Source organism: Trachypithecus francoisi, unplaced genomic scaffold (assembly GCF_009764315.1).
Source record: "Trachypithecus francoisi isolate TF-2019V2 unplaced genomic scaffold, Tfra_2.0 Lachesis_group3, whole genome shotgun sequence".
NCBI lineage: Eukaryota > Metazoa > Chordata > Mammalia > Primates > Cercopithecidae > Trachypithecus > Trachypithecus francoisi.
Window position 1 is genome coordinate 82,517,411 of NW_022681468.1, and position 11,647 is coordinate 82,529,057.

General features: G+C 44.8%; 1 long non-coding RNA gene across 1 annotated transcript; it reads right to left on the reverse strand.

Moving 5' to 3' along the window:
* Positions 1-6,580: 6,580 nt before the first annotated feature.
* LOC117069945 lies at positions 6,581-11,117 on the reverse strand. The gene is made up of 4 exons (XR_004431728.1): positions 11,009-11,117; positions 10,200-10,475; positions 9,217-9,310; positions 6,581-7,271 (listed from the first exon to the last, which is right to left on the reverse strand). It is a non-coding gene; the product is annotated as an uncharacterized LOC117069945 (long non-coding RNA).
* Positions 11,118-11,647: the final 530 nt, after the last annotated feature.

Below are 11,647 nucleotides of genomic sequence, written 5' to 3' on the forward strand. Positions count from 1 at the left end.
AAAATAAATCCTTCCTTGGTTTACCTGTTCACTGTGGTCTGTGTCCATCCTGGAACCTGCTGACAGTAGCGGTGTATCTACCACAAAAGCTCACACTAACTGCCTTCATTTCTCAACTCAAACTCCTATGAAGGGCCCAGGAAGCCTACCATGGCTGGTCCCTTCCCCTGTCTCTGTTCTAATCTAATTTCTTGCCTCATTCCTTCTCATTCACTATGCTCAGTCTCACTGGCCTTCTTTCAATTCCTGAATCCTGACAACTCCTTGTGTTTGCTTTTCCTTCTACCTGGACCACTCCTCTTACAGATCATTTAGGTCTTGGCTCCCATATCTTCTCCTCAGAGACCTTTTCTTGACCATCCTATGCAATGCTGTCCCCACCTCCCAGACACCTTCCCATAGAATCCCTCATAAAAGCAGGCCCGGGTGGTCAGGCATGCCCAGACATGTACTGAATCCTAGCAGAATTTAGGCTCAAACAGGAGTACTCCTAAGAGTTCCCTCCCAACCCTGCAGCACATGCATATGGGGCCTTGTCTGCAATGATTGGTGTATTGTCCCCACCTCCCAGACACTGCTCTGTTGAGAAATAATGGCTGAGAGTGTTCAGAATTGAAGGAAAACATCAAATCTCAAGCAATGTAATTAAAGACAATTCCATACTTCTACTGGAGACATCATAGTGCAATTACAGAACATCAAAGAGAATGACTTGAAAGAACTTCAAAAGTATTACTTCAGCAAGAAAGAATATGAATCACAAGGGGGAATGAGATGTAAGGAGCAGCAGTGGGCCAGAGGGCAATAAAACATGTTGGCAAATCTAATAATCGATGGATGATAAATCATAACTATTGAGAAGTTAAAAGCATGGAAGTCAGCTTGGGGAGTGGTGTGCACCTGTAGTCCCAGCTACTCAGGAGGCTGCCGTGGGGAGATGGCTTGCACCCAGGAGTTCACAGCTCCAGTGGGCAGGGATCATGCTCTGCATTTCAGCCTGGGCAACAGAGAGGGACCCTGTCTCTTAAAAACAAAACAAAACAAAACAAACAAACAAAGAGTGGAGGAGGAACTAAAATTCTAGATGATATTCCTCAATAAAGTTATATGAATTCCATATAATTCCATGATATGGAAGCTAGGGGGAAAGAAAATGTAGAGGGAAATTAAGTTCAGGCAGGACCGTTATGCTCATGGATTCTCAAAGGTCCTCTACATGGGGTAAGGTAAGTACTCTGTACTGTAGCAGGACGAGCTGCAGACAAAACCTCTCAGATACTGAGTTGTAGAAGGAAGGGCTTTATTCAGCTGGGAGCATCGGCAAGCTACTGCCTTAAAATCTGAGCTCCCCGAGTGCACAATTTCTGCCCCTTTTAAGGGCTCACAACACTAAAGATTTCACATGAAAGGGTCTTGATTGATTTGAGCAAGTAGGGGGTACATGACAGGAGCTGCATGCACTGGTGGTCAGAGAGAAACAGAACAGGGCAGGGAGTTTCACAATGTTTTTCTATACAATGTCTGGAATCTATGAATAACCACGGTTTCTAAGTTATGAGTTGATTTTTGACTACTGGGTTTAGGCCAGACAGGCCCAGGCCTGGTTTCAGGCCTGGCGCCAGGCTGCCTGTCTTTGGTTTTATTTCCTTGTTTTTTCTTAAAACAGGTACTGAGTATAAAACAATATAAACAATATAAAACAATATGAGAGGGTCTCTCTCTTTCCTCAGTACCTTTGCTTTTGGTGTCTTTTCTTCTCCTCCATGGATGCTGCCTGTGTTAGGATCCACTTCTCCTGTGATAAGAAGATGGAAACCCCTTCTTCACTCCACCCCCAACTTGCCCGCATTTCTTCACACTGATCACTGCAGACAATAGGGCTCCTTATGCATGTGCTACAGGTTGGGAGGGAACAGTTCGGAGCACTCCTGCCTGAGCCTGAACTCTGCTAGGATTCAGTGCATGTCCGGGCATGCCTGGCCACAGGGCTTTCTTTTGTGAGTGATTCCATGGTAAGGGCACAAAAGAGCACTGGGCACTATGGCGGGCGGGAGCTGTGGGGGCTGGATTAAGAACACAGAACAATAAGATTTATCTTCTGGTCCAGACTCATGGCAAAAAGAGTGATAGGACTATTATCACCATGACCTCTGGGAGACACGGGGTAGACTTCACTCTGTACTTGTGCTGTGCGACCAAGTGTCCCATGAGCTGCCCAAGGTTAGAGATAAATAGGTCTTTGCACATTTGTGTCTTTCCACAATGTCAGACTTTTACTGATGCTGTCTCAAACATAAAAGACATGAGCTACATGGAGTTCAGCAAGAAGGCAATCCTCCTTAGTACTTCTCATTCACTCAGTTGTCAGAGCCATGGGCACATAGGTCCAAGTCACTCCACAAATCAGTCATTATTGCAAACCATACGTAATACTATATTTGATCAATATGTAAATGTTATAAATTAAACATTCCACAACAAACAAAGTAACGTTTATCATCAAGAGAGAAGGGATAGACAAAAACATTAATGAATCAGCCCAGGGCGACCAAAGTAGACAAAATAATCTTCTGGTCTGGCCTGCAGTAGCTGTTCGTCTTGCAAGGAAGAGTCTTTGATGTGGCAGAGCTTTGCGTGGCAGATGCCAGATGCATATCACGAGTGACAGCAAGACGGTGTCTCTAAGGTGGGCTTTTTGAGCTGCTGAGGTCCTGCTCTTTTAATGGCCACCCCAGAGTCCTCTGGTGAGAACTGATAGTGGAAGAGTGTGCTTAGTTATGTCCTTATCTGGTTAGATGTAGTCCTTATTGATCAGGCAAAATATCTGTTCTCTTTTGGCAAGGTGCCTTTTGAAATGTAAGATGGAGTCTTTTTCTGAGATGGAGTTACTTATATCACAGGAGCTCTGTACAAAGTGCCACACTTAAGACCACAGAGGGATTCTCTCCCATGGAATACAACTCTGTAGAGCATGAGTCCATTAAACATAGTTTATATTGACAACTGAGAGGACATGCAGGATGACATCAATAGGTGTGGTGGCTAGCTCCAAGATGGTTAGTGGTACCTGTCTCTTGGTATTCACACCCTTGTTCTCCCCACATTGTACCATGATTAATCTGTGCAACCAATAGCATATGGCAGGTGTGATGGCATGTCACTTCCAAGGCTAAGGCATAAAAGACATCATGGCTTCTTTCTTGCTCTCTTGAAGAGAGTAAGTTGCTGTGTCTTGAGCATCCTATGGAGGAGCCTACTTGGTGAGAAACTGAGGGCTCTTGAAAACAGACAGAGAGAAACTGAGGCACAGCCATGTGAGTGACCCTCTTGGAAGTAGCTCCTCCAGCCCATCAAGTCTTCAGGTGACCGCAGCCCTGGTCATCTTCTTGACTGCAACTTCACAGGAGACACTGAGTTAGAACCACCCAGCTGAGTCAGTCCTGGATTCCTGACCTTCAGAAATTGTATGAGATAATAAACTTATCTTAAGGCATTGTAGCAGTAGACAACTGATAAAACAACATTCTTCTAGAACAATTTTAAACAAATGGAATTAAATGTAATAAATCCTGTATAAATATTGATAAAACTCTAAATGTGTGAAATGAAAGTAAATGTTTAATAATACTAAGATATATTCAATAACATGGTGGGGAAAATGTATTATGCAGGAGATATATTGGGAGAATTTATGAGATTTATTTGGGGAACACTGATAATTTCTCACTCCCTCACCTCCAGGAAGAGAATAAGAAGCTACTTCCCAACATAAACCTATTGAGGGGGAACTTCCGGGGCACACTGAGAGAGCTTGGTGTGTGTTCTCTGCAGCTGGGAAGGGGACATCTTAGATTCCTGCCTAACTCAGGCCTGAGAAAGCTGAAGCTGCTTGTGGCCAAAAGACAAATAACCTGCATTTCCAGGATTTGTTGGAGGGTTGAAGGTTTTCCATAGAACAAATATTTGCCACTCAGCACAGGGAAAGCCAGACTGGAGCCCTTTTAACTTCTTCCCAATAAGATCACATGAAGAGTAAAATTTGTTGGTGTATTGTGGACCACCAGATCAGGGCTGGTGGCAGAGTCAGGGGGTGGCAGCTGGAAAAACAGAATCCATTGCCCACATCACAGATCATGTTGGGCTCTGCTGAACCCAATGGTTGCAAGTGTCTGTTTTAGACATTGGCCAGGTCAAAAAGCAAGCCAAGTGAGAACCGTCCTGTCCTCTGACTATCTCTCTTCAACCCTGGTAGGAGAGGAGTTGAATGAAGGAGCAGAAGTCACTGCAACCTCCTTCCTAGATCACAGACTCTCTCACTGTGGGCCCTGGCTGGGGAGCAGCAGGGAGAGGAGAGGGAGGAGTCTTACCTCTGGATGAAGTGTGAAGCATTGATTCTTATCTTGGCTAGACATCACTTCTAAGTGTTTTATTATGAGAATTGTTGAACATAAAGGAAGGTGTCCATCACCTAGATGTAATGATTGTTACTGTTTTGCATATTTGCTTCATCTTGTTTTGCTGAAATGTTGGGGTAGATTGAAGATGTGGTGTTTCACATTTCTGGATACTTCAGACTGCCTCTTCAGAGACTAAGGTTGTTTTCCTGCATGCCACAGCAATGCTGTGGGATTAATGATGATTTCTTCGCATCTCCTGGTACTTGTACATATGTGGGTTTCCTAACTGTCTCTAAGGTATGTTTTCATATATAATTGGCTTGTTCATGCCCAGAAAGAAACACTGGATACTTAACATCTAAACTGAGGCTGTTAATTTATGACTTAAAATGACTCAGAACTGTGCCCAAAGAAAAACCATAAGAATTTTATTCAGGAGTGGAGGAATTTTATCCCTGCTGAAAAAAGCTGAAAGACACAACAGAAAACAAGAGGAGAATGTGTATCCTCACAATTTCAAAAACAAGAAAAGTTTATGTCTTGTAAGGTGACAGGCACTGCTGGAAAGATGCTGTAATAAGTTTATTCATGTCTTTGAAACCCAGATGTTTAAAAACTGCACGGGAACCTTATACATTGCTGATGTGCATGCAAATTGGTGCAAATTCTATGCAGCGAGCTGCGGCTGAATCTATCAAAATTTTTAAAGCGTCCATTCTTTGATACAGCAATCCCTTCCTATAAATAAATTCCTATGGAATTTGTTCTGTACGTATCCTTACCAGTGAAATAACAGTAAAAGGATTTGCCTTGAATCATTGTTTGTAATAGCAGAAAATTGGAAACTATCTTAAAAGACCATCAGTGAGGGACTAGTTGAATATATGGTTGTATATATTATTATTTTTGTGATATATATATATATTGTGTGTGTGTGTGTGTGTGTGTGTGTGTGTGTGTATGGTGTCTTAGCTCAGGCTGGCATAACAAAATACCATGACCTGGGTGGGTTAAACAGAAGACATTTCTTTCTCCCAGTTCTGGAGACTGGGAAGTTCAAGATCAAGGTTCCTGCTGCTGGGGTTTCTGATGAGTTCCTGGCTTGCAGACTGCCATCTTCTGGCTGTGTCCTCACATGACAGATAGAGAGCTCTTCTGTCTCCTCTTAATAAGCCTTATTCCAAGCATCACCCTTATGACCTCATTCAACTTTAATGACTTCCTCCTCTACACACAGTTACTTTGAGTGTTAGGACTTCAACATATAATTGGGGTGGGAGTCACAATTCAGTCCCTCGCTTGTGGCATGGTATTCCACAACAGAAATGCAATAGAATAAGCTAGCAGAAAGAATGAGGCTATATGTACAGATAGACTGTGAAGTGGAAAACAGCAAAGAACAGGATGAGGTGCTGAGTGCATGAGCTGAGTGCCCACATTTGCCCTCCTTATCCACTCTTGGCCCTTCCCCACCTGTTCCCTGCCCCAGAGTGACCTCTTTAAACTGCATCAATAGACTTTTGTACTCTGGCTCAGGTTGAGTTCAGCCCATGAGGTGCTGCAGCAAAAGATCAGAGGGAGGAGAGGAACGACAGGTGATTATGCCCCCGCACCTCCCTGGAATGCTCCTCCACTGGCTATGTTGCTCACACTATGTCACCGTGCCCTCTCACTCAACTGTTGCTGGCTTTGGGCTTTTCCTACACCTTGGTAAAAGCCCATTTATTAAACTCTACTCAAATGACTCACTTTATGTGTGCCATCTGTTTTCTGTCAGGACTCTGGTTGAATCAGTACGTTAGTATTTGTGTTTTTTAAAAAAAACAACTGGTAGGTATGTTTGAAGGATGGGGTACATGCACTTACTTATGCTTAGAGTATCTCTGGAAAAATGCAGAAGAAACTAGTAACAGTAGTTGCCTCAAGGGAAAGAAACCGGGTGGCTGGGAATAGGGGGAGAAGAGGAAGGGATATTTATGTTTGCCGCACCCTTTTTGTTCCTTTTAAATTTTGTACTCTATGTATGCATTACTTATTCAAAAATAAGGCTTGATTTAATTATTTAAAAATTAAAAAACAAAAACCTCAGAGGGACTTGGTACCAGAAGGCTTCACAGGCAGCCGTCCCTGTAGCACCAGGGTACCTCCCTCCCTAGGGGCGCCTGCCTTTCCTGGCAGATACTCCAAGCTACCAACTAAACAAAAATACAAACAAAAGCATAATTAACAGGCTTCTTCCACTCTGCACTATGTAGATGAGAGGTGCAATGTTCTCAAAAACTTTGGTGCATTAACTCAGACTATTTGCTGATACTCATTGGCAGGCAAGAGGTTCCTACTAAAGGCAGTAATTCATAACCACCATCAACATGTGTGCTGGCCACACCTTTGTCCCTCCCCTGGTGGAGGTCAGTGCCACAGTGACCAGGATAGAGCCTGCTGGGGATTTTCACTTAGGCCCACCCTCCAATCCCGCTCTGACATCTTTGGCACACTAGGGACTCAAAACCATCGATGGCCTGGTTGAGCAACAGTAACACATCAGGGGGTCAGGCTTGGAGACCACACAGGAAGGCCTTATCTACTTCCTTTGGGCTTGGCTCTTTCTCCTGCTCCTCAGCCATGGCTGACCCATTATTTAGCAACATCTCTTTTTATCATGCTCATTATACTGCAGTGTTCTTCATTTTCATCTTGTTATTGTTGGCGGGGTCATCCAGCGGCTTTTTCACCCAGGAGACAGGGAAGGAGGCTGCACACTCAGCTCTCTTCCCCAGGCTTGGCTAATCCATCATCTGACAATCCATTGTTAGATGTCTGTCTTCTGGTTGTAGGGTGGCCACCGGAGTCTGTCAGTCCTTCCAGTTCTTCTTCCTGCCAGAGATGTCTAGTTTAATCAGTTCCCTGCATCAATCCTTCCCTGCTTAGACAAAAAAAAATCTATATTTTATAGAGAGATATATAATTGATAGAGAAAACAGAACATGCATGCAAATCCTTTGTATGACTCTTTTGGGGGAGTAGTGTCTCGAAGTAACTGACTGCAGTACTGGAAGCATATAGGATAGAATCACTCCTGCTCTAAAGAACACATGTTGCTGCTACTTCCCCAGCTAACATGGCACGAGGGCTGTGGATAGAAGTCCCCAGGACATTTTTGCAAAAAGGCTACCATAATTTTGCCCCAGTTCTGCAGCATCGCAAAACTGGTTAGGATCTCAAGGAGGTGACCACAGGAAAGGAGTGGACCAGGCACTGCTGTCAGGGGAATTGATATCCGTTGTCTCCACCTGAGGGCCCTGCCCCTCTCTCCTCACATTCTGCTCTCCAGCCCCATAGCGGAGATATAGGGCTCTAAGTCCCAAGCCCTCCCACCCTGTGCCTTTTCTCATATGGTATATCTGCTAGAACTGCTTCTTCTTATCCTGTGAAACCCAGATCTCCACTGCTGCCTCTTTGGTGAACACTTCCTGGATCCCTGCCCTATACCCATCCATACCTCTCCAGCAAATCAAAACCCACTTTCCTCTATGGTCCTATAGCACTTTTCCCCTGGAATTGTTGCAGTTGGTTGTCCACTGCCTGACTCTCCCATTGCTTATGCATCATCAGATTTTGCTGGGTACCTAATGCACAGAACATAGCTTAACTGAATAGTACTACATCCAGAATGCTAATTAGAGATACTTACACAAAGCACTGTCTTAGTCAGTTTGGGCTGTTATAACAATTGGGTGGTTTAAACAACAAACATTTATTTCTCACACTTTTAGAGGCTGGCAGGCTTGGGTTCTTGGTGAGATCCCTCTTCCTGGTGAACAGACAGTTGCCTCCTTATTGTGTCTTCACAAGGTAGAGAGAGCTGTGGTCCTTCATCCCCTTATAAGGGTTACCCATCATGCACACTCCACCCTCACAAACTCATCTAAACCTATTTACCTTCCAAAGACCCCCCACTTCCAACTACCATCACACTGGGGATTAGGACATCAATATATGAATTTTGGAGGGACATAAATAGCTCAGAGCAGGCATCTAACAACTTATGGTTTGCTTTTGGGACAGGCACTGTGCTGAGAACTTCACAGGAGCTATCTCAAATTAACCCTCACCACAAGCTACAGTCTCCCCATCCAGCAGCTAGAAGACCAGGGCTAGAAGAGGGTAAGTAACTTAGTCAAGGCCACATGGCTAGAAATTGATAAGCAGTTGGACTTACATCCAAGTCTGACTCCACAGCACTTATTTCTTAAACTTTTTAAATTCAAAAATAATATCTGCATATGGTAAAGAATAAAAAGAACCTAACTCCCTTGAAAGATAAAAAGTAAGTGTCCCTGCTGCCCAGATCATCAACACTTCTCCCAAAAGCAATCACTGTTGTCAACTCCCTTTTTCTTTCTAAAATTAGTCTAAATTTAGTCTATATATATACTCTTCTGTTTGCTTTCACACAGTAGCATATGCTAGATATTCTTCTACACCTCGCTTTGTTTTCACTTTACTTATATCTTGGAGATTGTTTCATTATCAATGGCTACAGACCTAGCCTCATTCTTTTTAACAAATGCAGAGTATTCTATAAATGGATATACTGTAACTTATTTAATCAACCCCTGTTGATGGCCATTCAGTGGTTTCCCGTCTTTTGCCATTATATTAGGGCTCTAAAGGGTATCCTTGTCCATAAGTCTTGGCACAAGCTCCATTGCATTTAAATCTTTGCTCCCTCTGGAACTTTTGGCATGATAAATGAGGTTCAGAATCAGTAAAGCATGTGCTCTTGACCACTTACACTCTACGATGACAAATATCTTACCTGGTGCATAGAAGATGCTTGTAAATGGTTACCAGTAACAATGGCAATAGTGATACTCACAGCAGCATCCACGGCAGCACATCCTCAGGGAACACTGTTGGATATATGAAGAGGCCATTAGTCCACAGCATTAAGGAGGGCTACCTGGAATTCATCTAACCCTCAGTAAGACAAGGCCCTAATAGTCACTTACCCATCAGAATGAATGAGTTTGCAGAACTTTCCTGAGAGTAATTTTTGACATGGGGAAGAAGAAAGACATCACAAGAATACAGTGATGGGATGCAGCCAAAGGGTGCTGACCCAGGATGGAGGAGCTTCTGAAGGCACACTCTTGGTGATTTGTTTAAGGAACTCCTAGTGAACAGTTCAGAAGAACTGCTGTCTGCACAATATTCAGTGGATGCAGACTAACAGGGATGGCCAAGCACCAGAGGAAATGGAGGCAGGTGCTTGTGTTAGGAGAGGTGATGGGCAAGGAGACAAAGCCGGCAGGGGCCACACCAGACATCTGAACACAGAACGGACCCTTTGGTTGCATGACAACACACAGGGCTTATGGCAAGCAGTAAGAGGCTCCTTTTTGGGATTGGGTGATGAGACACCTTCACTCCCTAGACAGTTGGTGCACACGATGCAAAGCAGATGCTGCTCTTCAGCTGCGGAGTTGATGGGAACAAACAAATCCCCTGCTGGGTGGAGGTTGGGGTGTCACAGAGAATAACTGATCATTAGGGTGTGTGTGTCCCCATACTTGGTAGGAAGACTTGGTATTAAGACATCGTAATAACAGCTAATATCAATCATAAACCAGGCCCAGATGTTAATTCATTTCCTTCTCTCAACACCCCTACAAGCGTACTCCCATTTTACACGTGAGAAAATTGAGTCACAAAGAAGTTGACCCTCTAGAATTGGAGTCATATAACTTGTGTCTATTATCAAAATTTGGATATCAGTTTGGCTCTGAGGGATGCACTTACAGATGGCTGGCTGTCCCCTAAGATGTGGTCTTCACAAGGAGGGCCTCCAGCAGGGTGATCAGGCTTTAGGTCATGTCTGTGCCTTTTATAAGTCACTTGACCCCACTCCAGGGGCGGGCAGATGTCAGTGCTGCTCTGCTCCTTCCTGGTCCTCCTGGATGAAGACTACAGTTAAGGCACAAGCTGCTTCTCTGAATAATGCAACCATGGAATAGTGGGAGTAAGAGCACTGGACAGAGAGTCAGGAAGCCCAGGTCAGCAGATGGATGAGAGAGCCTAGGAGGAAGGAAGGAGATGGTCAAGCCTTTTGACCCAGCTCTGCAGGAAACCAGCTATGGGCTGAACACAGAGGTCCCCAGATCCATCTGTGTCAGGCAGGCTCCAGTAGGAGTCAGTAAACATGGGGGTCAGAAAGGGAGGGTGTGGCAGGCCTCTGGCCTCACACCAACGTCTACTGATTAGATGAGCCAGGACGTGCCACCACAGGGATCAGGGCTTGCTTCTGCTTCAACTTGTCAGCAAGCTCTTGCCTCCACCATTCTGAGAGAGGTGGGCTGACTCCTGTGAAAGCCACTTGGGTCATCTTTCAGGGGAATGCTGCTTCCTCTTCCCTGCCCCACCCCCTACCCAGGGCTAGATGGATTTGCTGTGCTCTGATTTTGCCATGTCTCCAGACACCTACCAGCTGGTCTGGTCAGTGACAAGCAAAACATGAAGTCAGAAAAGAACAAAGCCAATTTCCTTCAGCAGTCCAAGACCTTGACTTCACCAGCCCCAGCCCCCGCCCCTCACACCCATCTCTAGCTCACTGCTTAGACAGAGGGAGTCCCCCTTCATCAGCTGCACTTGTGAGAACCACAATGTCTTCGGGTCCCTGTCCTGGCTCTCATCTGAGGGATGCTTTGAGCTGTCCTTCTACCCCCGCAGGTTGTCATGGTGACTGCTGCTCAAACTCTCCATTGGACAGAGCAGCAGATTGTCTCCATGGTGATCAAAAGGATCTGTGAAGAAAGGATGTTTGGCCTTGGAAACGAACTCATGTTAACACTCCTGGGAAATAAGCCTCTCCTTGGGGCATCAGAAGAGATTCTCTTCCTTGTGACACAGTTCTTCAGCCATTCCACTGGCCCAGAAAGCTTAGCTTTCTAACGATTGATGCCATCATCTGTGTTAACAGTCTAGCCATAGAGGATGCCAACTCCAGATTCCTGGCTGTGCCAAGGAAAACTTGCAAGTCAGGAAAGTATAGCTGAGATGCTGAAAAGCACCTGGCTTTTCAGTGCTCTGCGTCAGCGCCCCCTGCACATCTTCCTCCCCAGTCTCTGTGGAGCCTGGCTTCACTCCCACTCTGACAAGACGCTCGGCCCACTTCTTCCTGATAGGGTGTGAACTGATACAGCTGAAAACAATGCTCTTCCATCATCCCGCTTCAAAACATGTGAATTTTA